At 47.3% G+C, this 24,000-nt stretch overlaps 2 long non-coding RNA genes across 2 annotated transcripts; one reads left to right on the forward strand and one right to left on the reverse strand.

Moving 5' to 3' along the window:
• Positions 1–208: 208 nt before the first annotated feature.
• LOC122185225 lies at positions 209–15,524 on the reverse strand. The gene is made up of 3 exons (XR_006180794.1): positions 15,412–15,524; positions 5,769–5,818; positions 209–253 (listed from the first exon to the last, which is right to left on the reverse strand). It is a non-coding gene; the product is annotated as an uncharacterized LOC122185225 (long non-coding RNA).
• A 218-nt stretch (positions 15,525–15,742) lies between these two features.
• Positions 15,743–17,980, forward strand: LOC122185302. The gene is made up of 2 exons (XR_006180838.1): positions 15,743–15,789; positions 16,139–17,980. It is a non-coding gene; the product is annotated as an uncharacterized LOC122185302 (long non-coding RNA).
• The last annotated feature ends 6,020 nt before the right edge of the window (positions 17,981–24,000 follow it).

Raw genomic sequence — 24,000 nt, forward strand, 5'->3', positions numbered from 1 at the left:
GGGCTCCAGCCCTGCGCTGGGATGGGAGCACATCTCAGCCATAGAGGAAGGGAAGCGTGTTCATAGCAGAGGGGTTGAGGCAAGCTCTTGCTTTCAGCTGAAGTGAGGTGCATAATTTCCCCAGGATGCTCTATTAAAGAAGCTTCTTGCCAATGTTATGCTTTTAATGCAATAATTTTCATAACAGCCCAACATGGTTCATCAGCACGTGATCTGGCAAGTGACCAGCCTTCCTTTAAACCATCCAAGCGGGCTGCAAAAGGTGAGGGAGAAAACAGATATGGATCTGTTCCAGCTTTCAACAAATGCCTGCATGCTGCCTTGCATGTTTTGGTCCACATGGACTCACACCTGCAGCATGCTGCTCTGAAGCCACAACCCCGCTTTGTGCCAAAATGATGCAATTTCGTCTCACCTCTGCTTGCAGGGTGGCAGGGAAAGGGCAATATGGGGCCCTTAGACTGACAGCATTTGGTTATCAACAAGCAGCTTGTCCTCACATGCAACTGTCCTAGCAACCATTTACAGCAAGGCTATTCCCACAGACATCCAGCATCACCCAAAAATTCAGGTTAGCTGACTTAAGTGATCATTTGAGAAGGAGAACCACGCCAAAGCCAGCATCTCAGCACACAACCCCAGTCTGTACATGGAAAATAGCCAATTGGGTGCCACAATGCAGAGCCCACACTGTAAGTGAAATCTGCCATCTGCTGTGGTCACTTATACATACCCACATCACTTCATCATTTGCACTGGACAACGTTTTGGGAGTCAGAAGAGGGAAGCAAGCTGTGAAAGGCCCTGCAGCAAGGTACAAGCTCCCAAGGGATCAGGAACATGACAAGGGGAGACTGGAGCAAAGCCACAGCAAAGCTGTATCTTGCACTCCCTCTCTGTGGCCATATGAGAGCTGGAGTGTTTCAGGCAGCACAGCTTGGCATGCAGTCCTGCAAAGGCTTGAGCGACTAGGAGACAACATTCCCCCAGGGAACGAGGAGCTTTAGCTGTTGCAGCATGGCAAGCGTGCAAATGCAGTATCTTGAGGGAATAAGGAAGATAAGTTATGTCATTTCATCACTAATCTTGGAACGGAGACAAAAAAAGCAAAAGAAAACAAAACAGAGCATCCCCTGGGGTCCATAAAGAGGAAACTAAAAATATGATAAATTGGTTGGCTCGTTATTTTCTGAAGAAGACATATTACAGCCCATGTTATATATCTGGATTCCCATTGTCACTGACGATAGAAAGTTTGGCACGAAGCAAGGGAGAAAACTGGAAATTCTGCCATACCACAAACTAATAAATACTGGTAAGGAGCCATCTACTAAAAACACCAGGCAGCAATTCCAGTCCTGCAGGACAGGTGAGAAGGAGAACTGATTTTCTTTGCTAACTGTGGGAAAAGAGTTGAGCAAAGGTTCATTTTCTTATGTTAACTTAGCCCTATAGAGAAACAAAGAGAATTAGAAGATCAGAATATAACTGCAAAGCGTATGAAGATGCTCATAAATCCAAGGAAAATAACATGTGCCAACAAATGCTCAGGGGACTGCTCCCACCACTGTCAGTGTCTGTAACTGAGCAGGAGGAGCAGCCAGGTGCCACTCTGCTGCCTGGCACTGTGCGGTCTGTGCTGGGCTGTACCCACAGAAAAGGCTCCCAGAGGAGTTTGGGTATAAAGCAGAGGAATGAACAGACAAGGAGTATTAAAAATAAATTCAGAGAAGCCAGAAAGCAGGGATTCTCATGCAGTTTTAAAGGCGTAACAACATAACAGGAGCAGCAGCTCACAGAGATGGAAAACCCTGTGCTTTTAGAGTTGCTTGGCATCAGGCACAAAATCTTCACTTCCATGTATATGGGAGGAACCTATACATTAACACATCGTGACAAGATCCAGCCACCCTGCTGGCTTCCCAGCAAGTAGGGGTCACTCAGCCAGCCTGCCTTTGGCGCTGGGGGATTCTTCCTCATTTTCTTCCTGACTCTGCTAAGTCATCTCATAAAAAAAGCCTTTCTCGGTATAACTGCTGTTCTTTTAACTCCTGAAACTCCAAAATGGGACTGGAAAGGTTTTGAACTTGTGGTGTGTTTGCTGCTGTTTCCTCCCTGCTGTAGGGGAAGCTAGTTGGTTGTATGGAGCAGGGAGGATGCATGGATGCAGTTGGCAAGGTCCTGCCCCAAGACAAGTGGCATAGCTCTCATGCGACCAAGGGCTTCTCAGAAATGCCGCTGGTCTGAGACCCCTGGGGACAACCAGTGAGATGTGAGGGCATCCCTCCACACCAACCCCATTGGCAGACACTGCATGGTTTTGTGAGCATGCGTATGGATGAATGCACAGGTCTAAAGGAACACGCTCAGCTGCTTGGCCAAATGGGAGGGAATCAACCCATACAAGCACCTTTTTCTCCCCATTTTGGTATTTTTAACAACTTCCTTTGCTGTTTCAAAAGCACTTATTTCAAAAGGAAATGCATGATTGCTAAAGAGAAAAGGCATTTCTCTGAGTGCTGTGGTGGTGATGGAGATAGCTCAACATGAGAGATGGGGATGCAGAGGACCCATCCTGAGCACACAGCCCCACACACCCAGCCAGCACACACCATGCACAGCTTTCACTCCACACACTAAGGAAAATCATCTCAGCAGAATGAGGCACCAAATGCCTCACAACTGCACCTTTGTCTCAAGGAGAAGGCAAGCGCTATGAAATACAGGATAACCCCTGCAGGGAAGGTTTCCAGAGCAATTTGATGAAAAGAAACAAGAGGAAAGAAAATAATGAAGAAAAGAGATGACAAAATTTGCATGTCGCTCCAGCTGTCAGCTCTCTCCTCCCATGCCAGCCCTCCCTGCTTCACCCCTTCACTCTGGGTTTTAGCAAGGTCTGTATGCACACCAGGCCTCTAGGGTAAAATTTAATCCAGAAAGCCCAAAATTGAAAAAGATCCAACCCAAGTTGTGTCCTTGAATTTAATACCTGGATAAAGCCCTGTGGAGCATCAAGAAAAAAAAAATAGCGAAGCATGCATTAAGTTATCTAATAGAAGCCATTCGCCTTATCCCTTCGTTTCATAGCAAAAACACAGACACCATTCTCTTTGCAGAGCCTTTCAGATGAAGTAAATACCTCTACATCCGCCCTCCATTGAAAAAACATGGAGCTGCCATTTCGCAGGGCTCTGTTTCCAGCACCATGGCCCCATCCTGTCCTGGAGGTAATTGCTTTTTATAATTACACCTATAAAATAAAGGCTCGCTCCTTACATAATTAAGAAGGGTACAATTGATAGATATCTATTTCTGCCTGATGATATCATCGTGTTTATGTAGGAAAACTTCCAGAGGGTTCCAAAAAAAGAAAAAGAAAAGCACAAACTGATAGCCCACCCCCTAAATTATTCCCAGGCTTCTCCAGTCTGAATGTATTTATTTGCAATAATGATTGCGGCTTTATGCGAGCAGATGGGCAGTCCCTGAGAGGATGATTTGTTTCCCTCTTTTCTTACTTCATGATGTATTTTATGATTTCAGCAGGTCAGTGGCTGCCATGTGTTTCTTTCTAATCTGCGAGTGCTTTGCGTTTGCCTCATTCTTGGCAGCCATCGTATTTACCAAAGAGATCAGACACGGACAGATGATGGCAGAGATCCAGGCTCCTCGAGAGTTCAGCGCTTGGATGTTGGCAGCAAATAAAGATATATGGATTGCTGTTGTTGGTTCGAACTTACAGGGGCTTTTTCCCTCGTTATATTTCAGTTTATACGAGCACATCTATGTGTGCACAGAGAGCTGTGCGTGTGCATGTGCACACGTTTTTGAATTCTCATTGTAATACCCTCGACCAGATAGAATACAGATGAGCTGTTACACAAAGAACAATAGATGTCAACTAGATTACACCCTCCCCTCTGGGGGGGGCGGGCCCCCCCCCACTTTTCCTTTCCTCCTTTTTTCTTTTTTGTTCTTTATAGGCCTGGTTTGTTATAAATCCTCCATGCCCATTAACCTCTGAACCACGCTGATGATATCTCTTCCGAGCTAAATTGCTTGTATTTCCAGACATTTGTTTGTTCACTTAGAGGCCTATTGGCAGTGGGAGGGGGAGAACAGCCCATGGCTGAATAGGGCTCATGGATTATAAACGAAAATTCTTTTCCTCCTTGTAAGATGATGCTCTGAGACCTCTACTAAAGGAACGGCTCAAGTTTATATGCACAGAGGTGGAGGCCAATGGTAGAAAGTTAATCACAGCAACACCAAAAATACCCCAGTGCAGTGGAAGTTCTGGGTCCTTCCCCATAGCCACATGCTGCCCAGCAGTGCCCACGTGGTCACCACTGTCACTGCAGCCAGATCATCCCTGCTCAGCTCTCACCTGCACTGTGCCACCTTGCACCAAAACGTTCCATCACCTGCCACCCAGATATGGTTGAGTGGTTTGGCTCTTCAAAGCAAACTCAAATATACAAGTCCACAGACAGCAGAAGCATCCTTGGAAGTAAATTCTATTTCCCTTCCTGTAGCTCAGCACAGCTGCCTGTGAAGCACAGACAAGAGTGGCTTCAAACTGCAGCTACATCCTTACAGGGCACTGCACACTCAGTCACCAGGCTGCCAAAGATAAACCCCATAGTTTCCAGCAGCTCCCAGACTGCTCCTGCAGGACCCACTCTGCAGCCTTTCAGCTATTACAGACCCAGTGTTTCAGGGGGCACTGCAACTCTCAGAAGGCACACTGAATGGCAATTCCAGTATCTTGACTTTAAAATAAAAGTGTGGAAGCAGCAAATGTGCTGCCATTTCCAATGCAGACCTCCAGCCTTCATTGCTGTTAAATATATTTCAACTTGCAGTTCCAAAATACCATTTCACTTCCATACACTGCTGCATCCATTTCAACAGAGCTCCCATCTGATCTTTTTGGAATTGATTCCTTAGGCTTCCCCCCACTCGCCCTGTGACCCTGGGATGCTGCAGGTGATGGCACTGGCATGGCTTCCTGGTGTTCTGGGGCTGGTTGCATGCTGCTGCATTCTCCAGGGAGGCCCCAGTATGGATACCCACAGCCAGCACTGCAGACCAGCATAATGATGGAGTGCATGGGCTACAAGCTTCAGCATGGTACAATTGCATACCTGCCTCTCTGCTCGGCTCCAGCCACAGCATGCATGCACAGCCAACTGCTAGCCCATAATTAAATAATTTAGGTGAGGGTTTTGCAGAGCAGAGGGTAGGAAGCTATAATAACCCATGGTTTCTCAGATCATTCATGTTTTTCCTGCTCCCAGTAACAACACCCGATTTCCATGGCAACACTTGCATGCTTCAGTACGTGTTACTTTTTGCTCATGCAGAGCACTGCTCCTATGAAGCAGGATGGCTGAGCTCCCCAAACACCAGCAGAGTGCCCCCCGTTCACCCCATTCCCATCCCACTGCCCCAGTGTGCTCCCACACATCCCCCTCCACCACTGGAGCTGCAGCACAAGGACATGCACTACTGTCTGCTCTCCAGCCAAGAGCTCATTTTAAACTTGGCTGTGGTTTCTATTTTAATCCCACACACACATTTTTGGAAACACTTACTAAACCATTAACACATTTATATGAAAGGAAAGATGGTGATTAGCATTTTTTCCCCCCCGTCATTTCTTTTTGTGTCAATTTTTTGGCTCGCGAGCAGCAGAAGAACGTGGTTACAGCCATGCACACAGTGCTGGCGGGTGTGAATTCCTTCACAGCATCAACTTGATTTACCTCTGCCTTGCCTCTCCTCCAGTCCCACACACTCCATTTCACCACCACTCCTGTACAAAGAAGAGCATCGCCCAGAGCATGCTGAACTCAACATGAGAACTTCATTTGGGTTCAGCAGGGGGGATTTTTTATAATTCTATCTTAAACAGGCTTGTGTTAATGGCTCATTAGGACAGACAGCTAATCTGGCCCTCCTTTTTTTATTTTTTAAATTTTTTTTTTTTAAACACCTATTGAGATGTTTTCATAAGCAGGAATCCTTTCCAAGGTAAAGCAGCAGCAATTAGTGCATTTATTTATTTTGCTGTCATTCACACCACAGCATTAGCAGTCTCCCCTCTGGCCAAGGTACAGAATAAATAAAGTCCACTTGAGGTGCCTTAAGCTTCTCCCATGTAGTGCGACAGAAGAAAATCAAGGCTGCCGTGGGTGGAGAACTCTGACCACTTGAGATAGCGTGTGTAGAGATGTTGCCAATGGGGCTGAAAATTAGTGCAGAGGAGAGGGCAGGAGAGCAATGCTAATTATGTGCAGCAGCGCAGAGCTGGGGAGACAGCCCAACAGCAGAGCCACAGCAGAACCCACTGCCTGGATAGGATGCTCCCACTACATTCCCAATTGCATTATTTCTTCCCCAAATTCAAATACCATTTGGCACTTCCCAGCAGGGGGACTGCATTCACATAGGACTTGGCAGTCCCAAGCATGCAGTGATTCTAAAAGCTGCAGTCCAAGGAAAGGCCATTTCAAGGAGCAGAGCTTCAAGGGTGAGGCATAAAGCTGAGGACTACACAAGAACTGAGCTGCTTCTTCAGGCTGTGAGTCAGAACAGCCACCACACTGCAGAGCAGCTCCTAGAAGAGACAGCAAGGCAGCCAGCAAACCCTGCCACTGGCACAGCTTACACATCTTGCTATAACAATTTTCTTAGACAAGAAGCACTTCAGGTTCACGTTGACATCCAGATCATGGAAATGGGTTTGCCTGGCCCCCCATACACAAAAAAAAAAAAGATACAGAGCACAGGAAGAAATCTCATTTGGTGGAGAACCAAAGCAGGACTTTGGACATCACCATCGTGTTACCAGCAGCTCCAGGTGGCCACCACGTGAGCAGCACAAACGTGCCTGCGAGAGGAGCGATGACAGGTCTATAGGCATGAGCAATTTTCTGTAAGATGCACTTAGGCATCTGCTCTGGATTAACATTGTTTTAGTTAAAATGAGTGTTTTGGAAGCATTTAAGCAGGTAAGTAGCTGCACCTACACAGCATAAGGAAAAATCATCAATAAGCAGATATGGGGGAACCTGACAAGAGGGGTAACATCAGTCCTGTCACACAGAGCACACTGTGAACAGTGCTGGGGACACAGGAAACAGCAGTGGCTCAGATTCTATAGGATACAATCACTGCAACTAAATGCCAAGTAGCAAGGACATGTCATTATCTTTATCTCTGCTATTCAAAACTCTTACAACTGTTGGTCCACTGCAGCTGGCAGCTGCAAACCTCAGGCTTTACAGAGCCCTGTTTTACGGGAGAAGATGAGGAGATGACTTGTTCTCTGTAAGTCTTTTGCCAACTCAGCCTGGCTGCGAAGAGGTCACAAGACAGCACAACCAGGCCTTGCTAGCCTCTCTGTTCTGCAATATCCCAGTTTATTTTTAAAGCCCTATAAAAAAGCCCAAAGGCTAAATTAATAACTACACCATTCAGATCCACATAATACTCAACTACAGCCAATAACTGCAGATGAATTAAACTAGACACAGGTACAGGAGAGGACAGCTTCAAAGGCTGAGTGGTAAGATATACACAAACACCCAATAAATATGACAAAAACCCCATTAGACTGTGAAGAGCCAACCTGACCTTGAAGCTGAGGAAGCCACTCACGTGGCTGAGAGGATGTAAAAGCAAACAAGGAGTCTGGGAGACAGCCAGATATTACCTGGCTCCGACTGACCGCTAAGTGCGGGTGCCACTGAGACCTTTGGGTGCTGCAGCCAGGATGAGCCCTTCCAAACCAGAGGCATCTCTCACAGTTCACTGTTGGTTTCCCTTTCTGCAGCCTGAAATGCAGAGCCTGGACTGCAGTCCCAGACTGTTCTTTTTCAGGGGCCAAGCGCAAGGATTTCACATACCGGTCTGAGTTCAGGTTTTCCTCTTATTTCTTTTAAAGACTTAATTCCTTCAATGCCTGAATTCCAGGATTTTAATGCTTTTAGCTCCATTTCCCCTTTTCCTGCTCTGCATCTAATACTTCAGCCCATAAATCTCAGCAAGCACACAGCACAAAAGCAGATAAGGAAAGCTGAATAGCCATAGTATGCTGGAAAGGACCAGCATGAAACCAATCCAAAACAGAGATTATAACCAATGGAAGAAAAAAAAAAAAAAAAAAGAGTTGTTGAAGTTCAAGTAAACCCAGAAAAAGGTGTTGTATGACAACTTAATTAAGTTACAGGACATAATAACCAGCAGTGCATCATTCTGCTGATGGAAGAATCCATGAAGGGAAGATGAATACTGGCCAACCTGACTACAGGATGCTTTTTGCCAGTGTTGTTCTTTCAGTTGAAGGTTCCCCTATCCCCTCTCCTTCCACAGGTTCATATCCCTATAAGAGACAAAGGTTCGGAGGAGGCTTGATGTCCTTTAAGCAGGACATAAATGCCCATTCCAAACCTGCCAACCATCCTGGAACACAGCACACATTCAAAACCTCACAGCATTGCCTTCCACATCTGTGCAATGATGGCCACAATTAACGTTAATAATTATTTCACTCCACAGATTTAGCCCTTTTCCTTTGGGTAATTATGATCTTTCTTCCTCTCCCCAACACTCATTTCAAATCCTCGTGGGTAATGTGCAGCCAGCTGATTCTACATTTATCTCGCTTCTATTTGTTTGACATATTTCAGGCAAGAGCTGCTGAAAAACACTACAAATCCAAGAACTCCCGCTCATTAATAACATTCATCTCACCTCCTTCGCTGCTCCTTTAACATGCTGCTTTTATTTGGTCTAATTGCAACTCTCAGCATGATTAATCACAACATTTTTGCGGGAAGCTGGGGAATTTGATAACCCTGTCCTCATATGGATTTGATCACATTCATGCTGAGAGTCCAGGCACGCTTCCCGCAGTCTTAATGTAAAAGCTTAGCATTAAATGATCCTCCTTGCCTAGAACACACTAATTACTAGTACCACTATATTCACCTAGGTTCCAAACATAGGCTGGAGATAGAAGCTAGTTAATGTGGTTCAGCTTCATGACATACAGCCTTCCTCTTATCTTTCCATATGTAGGCCCTCCTTTCCTCAATTTCACCTCCAAAACCATTTAGCAGACAAAAGTTTATACTGATCTTGGAAGCTTAAAGAATTAAAATGACATCCGGGAATTATGCCCTCTCAATCCAAGGGGCCAAGTCTCTTTGGGGAGCTGCAGGTTGCAGCAGGCGCTGTGAGAAGTAAACTCAGAACTAATCTACGCTAGGTTAAATTCTCCAAACATTTATTGCACACTCACATTAATGTATGCATTCATTTTGCAGTACAACTACTGAAAAGTTATTAAATTAGCAACCTTGGAGTATCGTATTTTTCTCATAGCAGGCAGTGACAAATCTCTCAGGGATTTCAATGAAACATGAAGAGCATCAGTGCACATTTCTGAAGCGTCATCTGGAGGTCACATCAATATTTGAAGACGACACAGCATTGTCTCCCAGCGCTCAGACCAGAGCAGCACAGCTGCTGCCGGCTCCTCCAGCTGCACCAACCCAGGTGGTTGAGGATGGTGTTGGCCACCCACTTCTCCCCTTCCAAACCTCCCCTTCCTCAGGGGTTGGGCCTTCCTTCCCATTCACTACTGCCAAGGACTATTAGATGGATTAAAACCTTCAGATTAAAACCACGTGGACATGACAGAGCATCCTTCACCCGCTCCCCTCCCAGGCTTCATGTTCTCTGCATCGTTTGCCTTGCTAAGCCCTTTAATTAAATAGTAAGAGCCTAGTGATTATCACCTACTCAGAAAATACCATTTGGAAAAAAAAAAAAAAAAAAAAAAAAAGGGAATTAACACCAGACTCCCACTCAGACTCAGAGTTCCATCTTTTTCCTGATGTTCTCCCACAAGTGCTATTCCCCATTTGGTCCTTCACCAGATGTTACCATGTCTACGCTGAAGGGCTGGGAAAGCAGATCTCAGCCCAGCATGGAAGGGAAAGGCCCTTTGTCCTGACACAGATCAGGCCATTAGCACCCAGCCCACCCTGCAGTCTGCCTCTCCCCTGGGAAACACCTGCAGTATAGCAGGGCTGCAGCTGGGTGAGCAATCTGCATGGGATGCTGGCTGTGTACCACCCCGCTCCTAAACCCCATGCTGTTTGCTCAGTGCTTCACACGCACACATCTGCGATTCTTTGTAGCCTTGACAACAGGCTGCACTTGAAATGGTGTCTCCAGGTTAAAGGTGTTTGCTGAGTGACAGACTCCCAAATAAAATGGAAATGCAAGCTCTGGAAAGCCCCACTGATCCCCTTGCCAAAACTGACACCTCACTCAGCTGTCTCCACACCAATGCCTTTTCCAGGTGCCCAGCTCCCACAGCCCCACTGTCAATACTCAAACACCATGTAACTCTAAGTCCTCAAAAAGCAGTGCTCTCCAGAAACCATATCATTTGGCTTGAGTTCTCCAAGGAAAAAAAAGATTTTTTTCCCTCTGTATACATACTCAGCAATGTTTCAGAGTCCATACAAGAAGTAAATATATAAAAATATAAATGTATAGAAACCTAAGCCATCAACAATATTCTGAAGCAACCCTAGGTTGCATTACATAGATATGTGCTGTGGAGCTCAACCATCACACTGAGAAAGACAGGATCTGTAGTACGTCCTTATGTTGAAAGAAGTGGCACAAGTTCAAAACAACTACAGGTAAGTTAATCAATAACTATTTAGCTACAATGAATAAACAAATCTGTAACTTTATATTTCTTGCCCATAATTCATTGTCTAACCATACACTTTCTTCAAGTTTCCCAGTTAGATTTACCAAGCATCTCCAGACGACAAAGGATACTCAGGAAGGATTAATGGAAAGCTTTGCAGGTCCAGCATCTACACAAGCCCATCTCAGCCACACCATCCCTGCTTGTGGCACAAAACACACTTAGAGTGATGGGGGCAGCTCAGCCATGGCTGGGACTGTTCCTGCTGCCTGGTCAGAAAAACCTACCAAAGCACATGCTTGAGCAGCCAGTTCTGACTTTACGTTGCTTAATATGGACTTCTAAGGAGTATCTTTGGTTCAGACATGGATAACTTGCAGGCACAGCATGAGTACTTCACAGAGCAGCTTTGAAGCTCAGCACAGCAAAGCAGCAGAGCACAGTGTCCATCACCTCCCTCCATCCCAAAAGGTCTCATTCCAGCTGCAAGCAGGAGAGTAGCAGCCGGTGTGCCTGCACACAGCATCTCTTCGCTGTGTTGAACAGCTGGTACAGCTGACAGAACTGAGCCCCTCACAGCACACTGATGGCTAACTCAAAGATGGCAGAAGTCACTGGATGTGCACAGCATACACATCAACAACCATTTCTGCACAGGCTTTCAGTATAGACCGTTCCCTAACAAATAACCAAAGAAATGAAAGAAAAGACATCAGCCAACTATGAAATGGTTGTTCTCTGTTCCCCCTAAAATATTAACAAGGCACTGACATAGTGTAGCACTTGCTGCACAAATCTGCTGTGACAGGGGATAACCAGGGCATTACAAAGGGCCGTGAATCAACCCAACCGCACAGCCCTTCTACTGGGCAGAACTGAAATATACTTGTGACCTGTCTGATGTTTCTACCAGTTACCTTCAGAACATCTATCAGAAGAGGAAAAGGTTTTATTTATGCACTCTGAAACTTTGCTCTTCCCCAGCAAAAAGGGTAGTGCCTGTTTAATGCTCTCTTTGTTCTACTGGACATATGCATGTGTTCATTTTGATTCATTGCTATACTGTTGATGGGCTCCAAGTACCTGCAGCTCTAAGTACACTCACAGCACACACATCTCAGACACTTAAGATACCTTTCCCCTAAAAGCCTCCCAAGAGCCAGAATATCTCCATTCCCATACAGAACCCAAGCACCCTAGATAAAACCTTCTCAGGCTAAGCTTCCCAAACTACCCACACAACCCTAGACAGCACGCTCTGTAGTTTTGCATGTGATGGAAAAGCCAAAGCTGGTTTCAATTGATTTATTTCATGCAAAGCTTCATAGATACAGCTTGTTTTTCCACTCTTACCCTGGGGTGTTATTTCCTCCCCAAATATGCCAACTCTGTTCAGAGCTGAACTTACTAGAGGAAGATCTGCCTGCTTGTCCTCCCTTTGGCAAGGTTAAAATGCTGCCTACATTCCTCTAAGTTAACTTAGGGTGTAGGACTTAAAGCAGCAAAGCTTAGCCTATACCCAAGCCTTCACATTTGCATGCAAGTTTTAGATTAAACATTTAGTTTAACACCAATGGAAATCAAAGGGCAAGCTCCAGGCTGGGAACAGCAATACATTGCGCAGCAGGAGCAGGGCGAGCCAATAGCCATGGGAGCAAAGGCAACGTGCAGCAAGCTTCCAACTGGGTGTTAAGAACTGCTCCACTCCCAGCTGCTGGATTGCAGCTTTTGCTGAGCTTGGATGGACATAACATAACTGAGAAGAGTCACCAGTCCCACACAGCTCATTAGTGGTGTTTCCCTGAGCAGGTGTGAAGGGTGCATGTACTTGCCTGTGTCATATCCCCAAGATTTTGGGGCGAGCTTCTCAGGTGCCATACAGGTGGATAAGCATTGCACTTCTTGAGATGCATTTTAAATTTAGTGGTTATCCTTAGTGCCCTTCTTGGTTAGAAAAGACCAGGAAGCAAATAATGCACAAACAAATGCAAGGCAGTCAGAGCATGCGGTGGTTTGGAAGCTTTGGAGGAATCTGGGTGCGTCCCTTGGGAAGCCTTGAATTCATGAATGCAACAAACAGATATGGAGCTGCTCCATAGAACAGCTGGGAAATCAACAGGCCGGCCTGGCACTGAGGGCCCTTCCCTTCTCTGCAGCCTGAGGTTCTATAATTGAAAGTCTACAGGGAAATGGCCCCATGCAACAGGGACACTGAAAGACACAGGCGTCACCAGCACCTGTTAAGCCTTGCTGCTCCTGCTTCTCAGAAGAGCACACCTCCTGCTTTCCAGGCTTTCTGCAGGAGCTCTTCCCATCTCAGCCATCTTGCTGGGCACACAGCATGGCACCGCTGCAAACCGTCATCCCCAGCTGCGATGATACCAGCCTGCCTTTATAGGCTGCAAGCTCTGCTTCAGAAACCAGCAAGGGAAGTAAACATGAAGATACAATCCTGGCTGCTATTCTACCACTACATTTTTTCCACCAGCTTATCTCATTTTGCATATGTAAAAAACTGTAGGCAAAACATTTCTGAGAGCAGACAGACACCAGAAGCATGCAGCCCCTCAAAACTGGCGGCCAAGCCAGGCAGCTTTAGCTCAGTCAGCAGTAAGATTTCATCCACACAAAGCCAAAAACAAGGGAGTACCTGGGACCACCAAAGACCCAGGGCTGTGGCTGAGCTTCAGCTCTGCTGTGAGCAGTGAGGGTGCAGCCATGGAAAGCACAGCTGGTTCTGGAGCATCTCCTGAGCAGTGTCTCACCAACATCTTTTGGCAAAGCCAGAGCCACCAGAAAGGCATAAAACTCTTCATTTGAGAAAGAAGAAAGGCAAATTCCCAATGCAAACACGAAGAATCTGCTTTTAAACCTAATTTAAATGAGGAATAGGCATGTAAATAGCATGGCTATAGAGAGAGACTTGCACAGGGATGGATGAGGCTGGGGCTGTCTGAGATGCAGGTGGTGAAGGAGAGAGCCTGGAAACAAGCTGCTCTCCATGCTCAGCACTCCTCCATTCAGATTCATATTAGCATATCTCTAAGTGCATATAATTTTCACATCAAAGAGCAAATTTTTTAAGGCATTTAAAAAACCAACAATAACAACAACAACAAAAAACCACCTAGGACTGAAGTAAGTAATTTCTTTGCTGAAACATCTCAAGCAGCTCCTCTCTATGACATGACAGAAAAATTACAGAGGAGACAAGCATTTAAAAAAAAAACCTCTTCCCTAGAATTCAGATTGTTTTTACCCTGTGCATCAAGAATAAATAACAAAAAATTCAGCCAAATTGCAATAGAAAGCATAAAGGAAGCCCTGAACACAGACTGCAGCTCAAGGCTGGCACAAGAGTGTTGGTGGCGGCACAGGGCTGGGCATTGCACCCCTATGGGTGCACACAGTGGCACAGAGAAGCACCAACATCCCATCATCTTAACTTGGGAGCACCCTGTACCCTCTGCTCCTTGCTTGGGGACCAAACTAATCAGCAGTGAGGGCAAGTAGGAGGAGCTGGAAATGCCTGAGCCCTTCTCACCTCTGTCCCACCAGCCCTTCCAGCAACTGAAACGAGTCCCTATGCAATACCCAGAGCTTCTCTCCTTCCCTAATAGTGCCCTCATGGGGCTGCTCCCCAAAGCCCAGGCCATGCTGGGCATTTGTGCTCTGCTCCATCTGTCTCAGAAATCAGGTTCAGGCAGGAGCTCTCCTCTAACGAGCTTTTATTAAAAGACTCTGTTACAAATAGCCACTTAAGCAAGTGAACCTTTGGAGCCTTCAGTCCATGATGTCAGTGCTGTGGCTGAATGTTTCCCGGGAGTATTAAACCCGATGCTAATATAGGTCTGCACTATATGACAGCTATAAAACTCCTTAAGCACGCCAGGCAAGAGGCCAGCATGGCTTTTTGTTGCCTATCAGGGCTTGGCTGAAGGCCTCATGCACTGAGGCAGCAGCACGGCAGGAAGCCAGCTTTTGCTCACCTCTATTGCAAGGCTGAAATAATCCCAAGGATGGGAGATCCTTTCCCACACTTTCTTTTTGTGGGCACAACCCCCAGTACCATGCCATACACCCCCAAGTTACACTTCCATCCTTCATCTTCCTGCCCCTGACTGTGGCCCCCTGCCACAGGAAAGCCCAACCTAAGCCAAGTAGGCTTCAACTGTTTGTCTAAAAGCACCTATTTTTCCAAGCCAGGTTTCCAGCCTCCCAGCTCAAGTCTGCAGACCTGCCCTCTCTGCACACACATCCCCAGGGCTCTATGGGGCCACTGCCACTGCCACAAGTCACATCACTGCCACTGCTCTGCAAATCACATCCAAGATACACAAGAAATGCAAACAATGTTTGCCAACAGCAAGCGATATGAAGACCAACAGTAGAACTGGTTTGACCCACCTGCCAGCTGGAAAATGAGAGGCAGAGGGCACAATCACACGCATTAATCGTGTTATAACCGACTACTTTCCGCCAATAGGTGGCACCAGCAATTTTTGGATATGTTGCAACATGGTGCTCACGGCCCCCTTCCCACACAAAGATGGATGGGGTGGCATGACAGCACGTGGCCCCTCTCCATCTGTTTGAGTTAGGAAGAGGTTACAGTCCCACCAGTCTATTTCTCTTTCCCAGAGAGACCCATTTTAAAGAGCACATCTTACCTGAGTATTTCAGGGAACAGAAGCCTGGATGCAAAAAAACTTCTTTAAAATGGAGGCACAGCTTCAGTGGAAGGGAAACAGAAATCATACAGCTCAGCACAGCAAAAGCTCAAGCTTCTTGTAACCAAGTGCTCTGACTACTTGTGTGAAAGCATCTAAGTGAGAGACTAATGCCATTTAAATACACCTGGTTTCAATGTATTACCTTGATTAGTGAGCCCGAGAGAAGGAAGCATCAGGCAAACACGTGCTCCATCCTCACACACAACATAAAGGAGAACAACCCAACCAAACAGAGCTCACAGCTCAGCAGCCTGACCCTGTGCTGGGGAAAACCCACCCAACATCCTCTACCCTCCAGCCCCACACAGCCTACAGGTGCATTGGATCTAATGACTTCAGCTTGCAACACCACGCAGCTGAATCCAGCCAGTGTAAATTATTTAAGAGTCTGCAGAACATTACACAGTTCATGTAGTTAATGATTATAGTTCAGCGTCTAGGTCAGATATAATTAGATGTTACATTAAAATAGCTTCACAGAGCCATTTATTCTGATTTAATTACTTAAAATGATAGTATAATGAGCAGTGCTTTCAAAGAAAAAAAAAAAAAGAAATCTCTTAATGAGCTCATTTTAAGTTAATATAAGGCAAATTAATCATTTAACAGAATGTGGTGAAAAAGACAAGTTCGTGTTTTAAAGCGTGTTGTTCCCGTGTCACAGAGCTTGTTGTGATGGCATGCTGGGAAGGACACAAACGGACGGTGCTTAGAACAAGTGCGTGTGCTGTGCATCTGGAACATCTTTGCAAGATGCTTTCTGCCTTCCCCAGATGTACCTGGACGCTACAGCCCTTTGAAATACAACCTGAGCGGCAGATTTACGACCATCAAACCGCGTCTTTATCCCGACGTGAAACAGAGCAATGGCTGTGCGAAGCGGTTATCCGGAGGGGGTGAGCTTGTGACGGAGGGTTAATCACGGGGAGTTCCATTAATCATTCAGCTGCTGGCTCGGAAAATTAGCTTCCACTTGTTTGTTTGCTCAAGAGGAGATAAGCCGGTTCCCTTGCTAACTCATCTATTTTCTTCCCCTCGCATTGTTTTAGAGATTTTAATCCTTTCCCATTTCTGTAATCAGTCACTTTGGTCTTTTAGCAGCGCGGCTTACAAGCAGCAGCAATTACTGCGTGAGAGCCGGCATTTCTCTGCAGGAGAGGCAGCTGGCACGGATTCCCCCCGGCAGGAGCAGCCCCGTCCTTCCAGCAGCCCGAGCTGCAGCGTTCACGCCGCGTCCCGGCGGTTTTCCTTCCCTGGAAAGCCAGAAAGTGCCACCTTGTAACCCTTCTCGCTCTCAACGTTTGAATAACCACGGACAGCGGGTCAAACCGCGAACAGAAGTGCGTTCCCAGGGTGACACCCCAGCCACCACTTGCCCTCCATCCTCCCCTGAGCGCACGGTGTCCCTGAGGGCAGCCCGATGCCCCCAGCCCTGACCTGCTGTTTTCCCAGAGGAGCCTCACGACTTTTGCCCCAGCCCGCCCGTCCGTTCTGCTCCTGGCGCCCCGCAGCATCACTCAGCCTTGTGTGAACCATCCCTACCTCCCTCGGTTCGGGCTGTGAGAGCACCGGGCTCGCCCGAGGAAAGCCTTCAACCCTGGCTGCTTTTGCAAAGCTCCCAGGCGTTTCACACTCGCTCTTTCACAGCAAAACTAAGCTAGAAATGAAAAGCTGATATTTTTTTGGAGGGAGGCAGAGGGAGTCCTGCTCCCAGCCTGGGTTTCTTTGCACTGCATCAGCAACAAGCCACCCTCCATGAGCTGCTTGCGACCATTGCCATCGAACTGACTGCAAAATGAGGGGTCTTTAGCTTAGGCATTTGCTGGATACCTTGGCAAAAAAAGAAAAAATTAAAAAAAATAATCCATGAGCAGAGGCTGACTGCAAATGAGCAGTCACAGCTCCCACAAGGGACGTAAATAATTTGGGGCTGCACTCTTTTTTCTTAATGCACGGTGTCTGTTCCCAATTAGGGAAAACCAATGTCTTGCAAACGCTTTGCTTCCCCAGCAGCAGCTCCAGGGGCAGCAGTGTGGTGCTATGACAACACCGTGCACTGCAGGTGCGTGCAGCACAGTTGCACCGATCCATCAGCTTCCCACTCCATCCTTCCCAGTTGTTGGGGCTTAGATGCAGCAGAGCTGGGATATCCCTCTCCCTTCGCTTTTTTTCCATCCGGCTTTTTCTTTGCTTTCCCCCTGCCCACCAGCTGCACCCTGCCAGCATTGCCTTGGCACTGCTCCTGTGGCACCAGACCAGAGACAGCGCAGTGCCGTAGGGCTGCACACCAACCCTAATTGCAGCTCCAAGCATCACTGCTTCCCCTTTGGGGGTTAAAACCTGGATTTCCAAGAAAAACACAACATTTCAGAGTGGCAAAACTTGTATCTGATAAGGATTTCCAGACAAAATCTGACTGGATTAGGGAAAAAAAAATTAGGAAAAAACAAACAAACAAACAACAGTTTCTGCAACAGAGTATTTTCCTTGTCATATTCTCTGTAATTAATTTCTAAAAGTAGATCATTTTATATGACGCAGGCAACAGCGTTCCAGAGCTCATCAGGCCGTATGTTTTCACATTTTGAAAGGAAAACTAATTAAAAAGAAATTGGAAAAAAGAAAGAAAGAAAGAAAGAAAGAATGGTTGGTGAGGAGGGCTGTAGTTTGGGTCAGAGAGGAGCGGTGAAGGAATCCTTCAGGAATGTATACATTCACTCTGCTCTGCGTTTTGTTTTCGGAATTGTTTCTGGCAGAAACCTAAAGAAAAATATGAACCAGATGTATGAGGAAATAGTTTCTTCATCAGAGAGAAGAATAGCTCTCTGTCTGCCAGGAGGTTTCAGCCTCGACATTTTCAGAAGGTGATGTTAAAAATACCTTTCAAAGGTGGCTGCTTTGCCAGCAGAGTGCGGGACGTCCTGAACATGGGAGGATGAGCAAAGATGGAGATGGAGATGGGGAGTGGTGCAGGGATGCAACTGATGGATTTCTCTTCCATCACCATCTCCCCCATTTGCCACTGAACTGAGGACACTGCTCCTCTTCTAGAGCATCCAGAGCTCAAGGCAGACACAGCAAGAAGCAATGGAGCAGATGGTTGATGCTCGAGTGCCACCGTGCCCCATTTCAGGGCATCACACAGCCCCTGCTGGGGTCGGTGGCTGGGAACAGGGAGCTTAAGCAGGAGTTAATTGGGGCTGGAAGAGAGCAAGGGAGAGCAAACAGGGAGCTTTAATCTTGTTAAATTCACCTCGAGTGGCTATACCTGGTTCCCAGCGGTGAGGCAAAGAGGAGCCTCTCTCACTCCCAGCCTTCCCACAGGGGAATGAGACTCAGGGGGACTTTCCCCATCTGTTTGGAGCAGGTCAGAGCCTTCCTCATCCCTCCCCATGCACCCAAGTTCTCCCCTCACCAGTCGTTCTTCAGTGCCTTGCAGAGAGCAGGCTGTATGCTCCCAAGCACCGATGCCCATTGGCACTCACTCACCACAAATATTTCTCACCCTTCCTTCCCCCAAAAGCCCCCTCCGTCCTGCTGCTTTCTGTTCACAACAGCACACACAGCTCCAGGATGAGTTCGAAAGAGGAGGGAAAACGCACCTAACAAGATGAGTCACGCGTGGGTGATGCTTTTATCTCCTGAAACCGGGGATTTTGGGGGGAACACAACAGCGCACAGGAGCGGTGCTTCTGGTGAGGATTTCCCCGAGCTGCCAGTGATGGCCTCTGAGCTGAGGGCTCAGTCTCACCCATGGCATCACCACTGCATCTGCAGCTGTGGGCTGCCTGGACCAGAGGGCCATGTGCCTCCCAGGCTTTCAGAACTAAAGGTGAGAAAACCTAAGGCTTCCCTCTGGTAGTATCACAGTGCTGCTGTGTTCTGGCCAGCTCTGCTAAAAACAAACAAACACTTCGAGCTCTGAGCTTGGCCCAGCATTTGCTTCATAAGTCACGGGATGGGCTAACCCTGACAGCCACGAGCTCCATTTTCCACACTTAAAAAACAAAAACTAGAGAGCTCTGTCTGTCTGGGAGCCAGCAGCGTTCACATCCCGGGTCCATCCCAATCCCCCATAAATTTAGAAAGCTTTGCTGTGTTTCGTGGAGCATCTCAAGCAGCAGAGATCTCCCATGGGACACCAACGAGGAAAGCTGAGCAGTTCTTGTTTGGTGATGATTGGCAAATTATCAGCTCGCCGCTCCAACTTCCACAAACAGCATCAGCCAACAGCAATAAAACACAGGTCGTGGTCCCGGGAGCTTCAAAACTATTTTCCAGAGCTCAACTTCATGACAAGATGCTCACTGCGACACCACAGAAGCACTGAGCTGCTTGATTGGAATAACACAGATGCAGTGCAGTTTTCAAGTCAATCAGAACAATAAATTTAGAAGTGCCAGATTTCTGCAAGAATTGCTCAAACTTTTTGTTTTTTTCCCATGCTTTTTTCTCTGTAACCCTGGAGAACCACATCTCTTCTCGGGCAGAGCAGTGTTGTCAGCGCTGAGCATCCACATGTGAGCTGCTCTGTGGGTTTGCCTCATTCTCTGCTCAGCACCAGGAGATCTCGAGGCACACAGCTTCCACGCACATCCACAGCTGATGGCAGAGCCAAGGTAACTGTGGGGTGAATATCTCCAACCTCAACATTTCCCTGACAAGGATATCAAGAAAACACTCTGGGGGCTTTGCTAACAGTGAGGCACTTCAAACATCCTTCATTCCTGGATTTGAGCAGCCTGTAATCCTGGGTTGGTTTCGTTGTAGCTGGTGTGAACATATATCAATGAATTGTTATCCACAACCCTCATCACTGTTACCGATGCCTTTTATTTTTCCAGTCCTTGCCTGAAAAACATTAAGCTGCCCCAGATAAGCAGAGGAGGAACAGCTTTCCCCAGTGCTGCAGGTGCCACCAGAGCCACACAGTGCTTCCCATCCTGGTGCTGTATCCAGTGATCCCACGCCCTGTGCACTGCTAGGGGGACAAGGGAGTGCCATAGGTCCTGAAATTCCTGCTCAGGTGCAAGGGGAAACATCACCTTATTCACTGTCTCTCCTCAGATATAATGGCTGAGCATGCAATGCTCATGGCTGCAAAACCCAACCGCGAGCACCATCTTCTGCTCTTCGTCTCAGTACCAGCACAGCTGACCTGGAGTGCTGAGGATGGAGCTCTCCCGCCTTCAGCTGCGGAATGCTGGCTGCCCATGTGCTGATAGATGGGTGACATGGCTTCATTTCCCCGTGCTGCTGCCTTGCAGCACTGCCAAGAGGGCTAGTGCTTTTAGAAGTGCCCCTGCCTCCCTGCTTCACTTTCCTGCTGAAAACATCTGGTCTGCTTGGCACCTCTGCTCCAGTAAATATAGCATAGCATCTTGCTGGCGGGCACAGTGCCACTGCGACAGATGGGGCTGAGCACAGGCAGCCAAGAGACCTTGTATCAGCATCAAGTGTGTGTGCAGAGGGCAGCATTTGCAGCCAGAAATGTCAGCGCGGCTGCGGCTCCGTGCCTTCAGATACCAGGGAGGCGAGACTGTGCCGAAGCAGCTCTGGGCAGGATTAGCTTTGAAATGAGGGAGGAAAAGCTAATTTCTGTGGCTGTGAAGCATAAGGTTCTGGTCGCGTGGAGTCGGATTAACTTCTGGCTCAGGGATGGTACCGCTGCCTCGGCTCTCCTCCAGGGGAGTGAGCCCACAGCCAGTGCCCAGAAGCCCCAAACCCCACAGTCAGCAGCGGGGTGCCAAGTGGGGTAACAGACTGTGTCCCACCAATGTCAGGTTGCTTTACCAGGCACAGGGAGATGCCTCCCATCAGGTGCTTGCAGCAGGGCAGAACAGCATGGTGCAAGCTATGCACACAGGTTTGCTGTGAATTAGGGGTAGCAGAGCTTTCTCCCCCCTCTCATTGTCATTTCCTTTGCTTTGCTCTTTCTTGATACTCCAAGAAAAAAAAAAAATACAACACGGGCCCTGATTGAGAAAGGAAGGAGAATTGGCAAGAGCCAGCATGTCTGCACTTGTTTTAAGTTTTTATATTTATTAAAATACTCTGGAAGTGTCTTGCATTCCAGCAGCCTCTGGAAAAGCACTGAAATGAGTTGCATATTGGAAACGCTCAACTTCCAGCAGCCCACAGCCCAAGGCAAGCATGGTCCCAGCAGGGAGCAGCTGGGATGGGCGCAGGATGGGTGCTGCTTCATGAAATACCTGCACACTCTGTAGGGGTTCTGCAGTCTGAGCCCTTTGGGCTGGGACAGATGTCACCCTAAACTTGCCCTGGCATGCGGGTGATGGGACCATGGTGCTTCAGGAGAAACTTTCGTCGATCTGAAAGATTTAACCTTCATACCAGTGGGGTCTGGGCTCTGTTTTCACACAGAAAATTGGAGCCTATCCATGACAGGTAAAAGACAAAAGCCCATTGAGTCTGATGGGAATCTTTCCCTTGGCTTATGAGAACTTCTGGTTCCAGCAAGCTGCCTCCATATGCCCAAACCAGGCTTGGTGCTGGTGCCTATCATTGCTGTCCTTCAGCCTGCTTAAAAACACCCCAGTTTCCTCAGCTTCATCATCCTCTGCATTTTCAGCCGTGGATTTGCAGACATTAAAACAGAAAAATATTATTTAAGAAGAAAACTAAAGCAGGCCCAAGGGAAGCAGTGAAGGCACATATGAGAAAAAGGAGATAAAAGAGCAGAAAGTCATTCATGCAGCGGAGAGGAAAGGACAGAAGGAAACCATTCACACAAGCACTGGATGAGGAAGGAGCATTTTGCACAGGAATGGCATAAGATTGTCTCTATCTCAGCAATGCATTTGCTCAAGACCCTGTAATTTAACACAGGCACCTTTAAAAATGTCTTTGCTATGTGAAACTCAAATGCAGAGCAGATTTGGAAAGTCCATAGCAGCTCAATAGCTGTGTCCTACGATGAGGATTGGTTTCCTTTGTCCCCCTGCAATTACCTTCACACAGCTCTGTCTTGTTCAGTAGCTCTGTAGTCTCAGACTTCGGAGATTTACCTCTTCCATGCACTTCCCCTTTTTAAGTTGTGAATATTAAAGCCTCTGAGATAAAAAGAAGCCAGGGCAAAAAGAAGACTTTACCTGGGAGGTATGAACAAAAGGAATAAGAGGGAAAAAAAAAAAAAAAGAAAGCTTCTCAGCACATCTTCTTTGCATCCTTCACTTTTCCTGAGATGAACCAAAAATCCTGGTCCCAGGACACCCATCCACAAAGTGCCACAAGGAGCTGGTGCTGCTCACAGGCACAGAGAATTAGGCACACACAGCGAAGAGCAGGGATTTGTTCCTGATTGCCAGCACAGACCCAGGCATGCTACCAGAAAACATTCAAGCGAGACCTGGAAGGGATGCAATCCCCCGAGCTTGGTGGAGCAGGCATCTAGCTCAGCTTCCTTCTGGTGCTAATAATTAGGAAGGATTGCGAGGCCCAAGGGGGAGATTAGGTTGTTTACAGTTTTGCCTTTATCAAATAAATTAAGGTCTATCTGAAGCCAGCACAGATTTCCCACGAGGGCCGCATCTCCCGCTGCGTGCGTTTGCACTGCACCTTGGGCTGATAGAGAAAACTGCGTCAGGGTACCAATGGGAACAGAGTTAGCATGAAAGCCCAGGAAGAAAAATCAGCAGCTGCACGGCTGCAGCCAGAGCGCTGCTCCTGCATCTACAGCTGGGACATCACCCAGGACAGGATAGCAATGGTGCCTCCAGTTTGCTACATAAGGGGAGACTGTGTTGCTTGTCTTCATTCTCCCCTCCTGGTTTTGCAGGCCTGCAGTGCTGACATATGATGAGGCTTGAGCAAGACCAACCTCAGGTGATCTTTGCCCTGAAGATGACAGTGATGCCGTGCGAAGGACTGCCCCAAAACTATGCTGCTGTGGCCTACTCCAGTTAACCTCTCCTCGTTAGTCCTTCATATCTGAATTTTAGAAACCAGTTTTCTTATTCGTCTGGCTTTTGTGAAAGGAGCAATTATTTTTAATGGCCCTCACTGCTCAGAGAAGAAGCAAGTGAATATCTTACTGCTTTATGTTCTGCACCTCAGGTAACTGCTTTGTACTGCAGCAGAGGCTCACTCACATTTTTTACTCCATTGGCCCATTCATTGCACCCAAATTTGCCCAGGGAAGGGTTGGAGTCACCATCCTTGGAGATATTCCTGAAAAGGGTAGATGTGGCACCGAGGGATGTGGCATAGTGGGAATGGATTGACAGCTGGGGCATGGTAGGGATAGGCTGACAGTTGGATTTGATGATCTTAGTAGTCTTTTCCTACCTTGATGATTCTATGAGTCAAATCAACGCACAGCCCTGTTACAGCAAGGCTCTTCCTTGCACACAGCTCATGGATCACCATGGTAAGCAGGACACCCAGTGGGGAGATGTCACTCAGCTCCAGATGGTCTGTGGGGGTCCCTAATGCACAGACACCAGCCATCCCCACTGCCATACCTTTGAGTTTGGTCACCCTGTCGTTATCACACTGCATGGCTTC

Source organism: Lagopus leucura, unplaced genomic scaffold (assembly GCF_019238085.1).
Source record: "Lagopus leucura isolate 7727_CA_CO unplaced genomic scaffold, USGS_WTPT01 Super-Scaffold_100028, whole genome shotgun sequence".
Taxonomy (NCBI): Eukaryota; Metazoa; Chordata; class Aves; order Galliformes; family Phasianidae; genus Lagopus; species Lagopus leucura.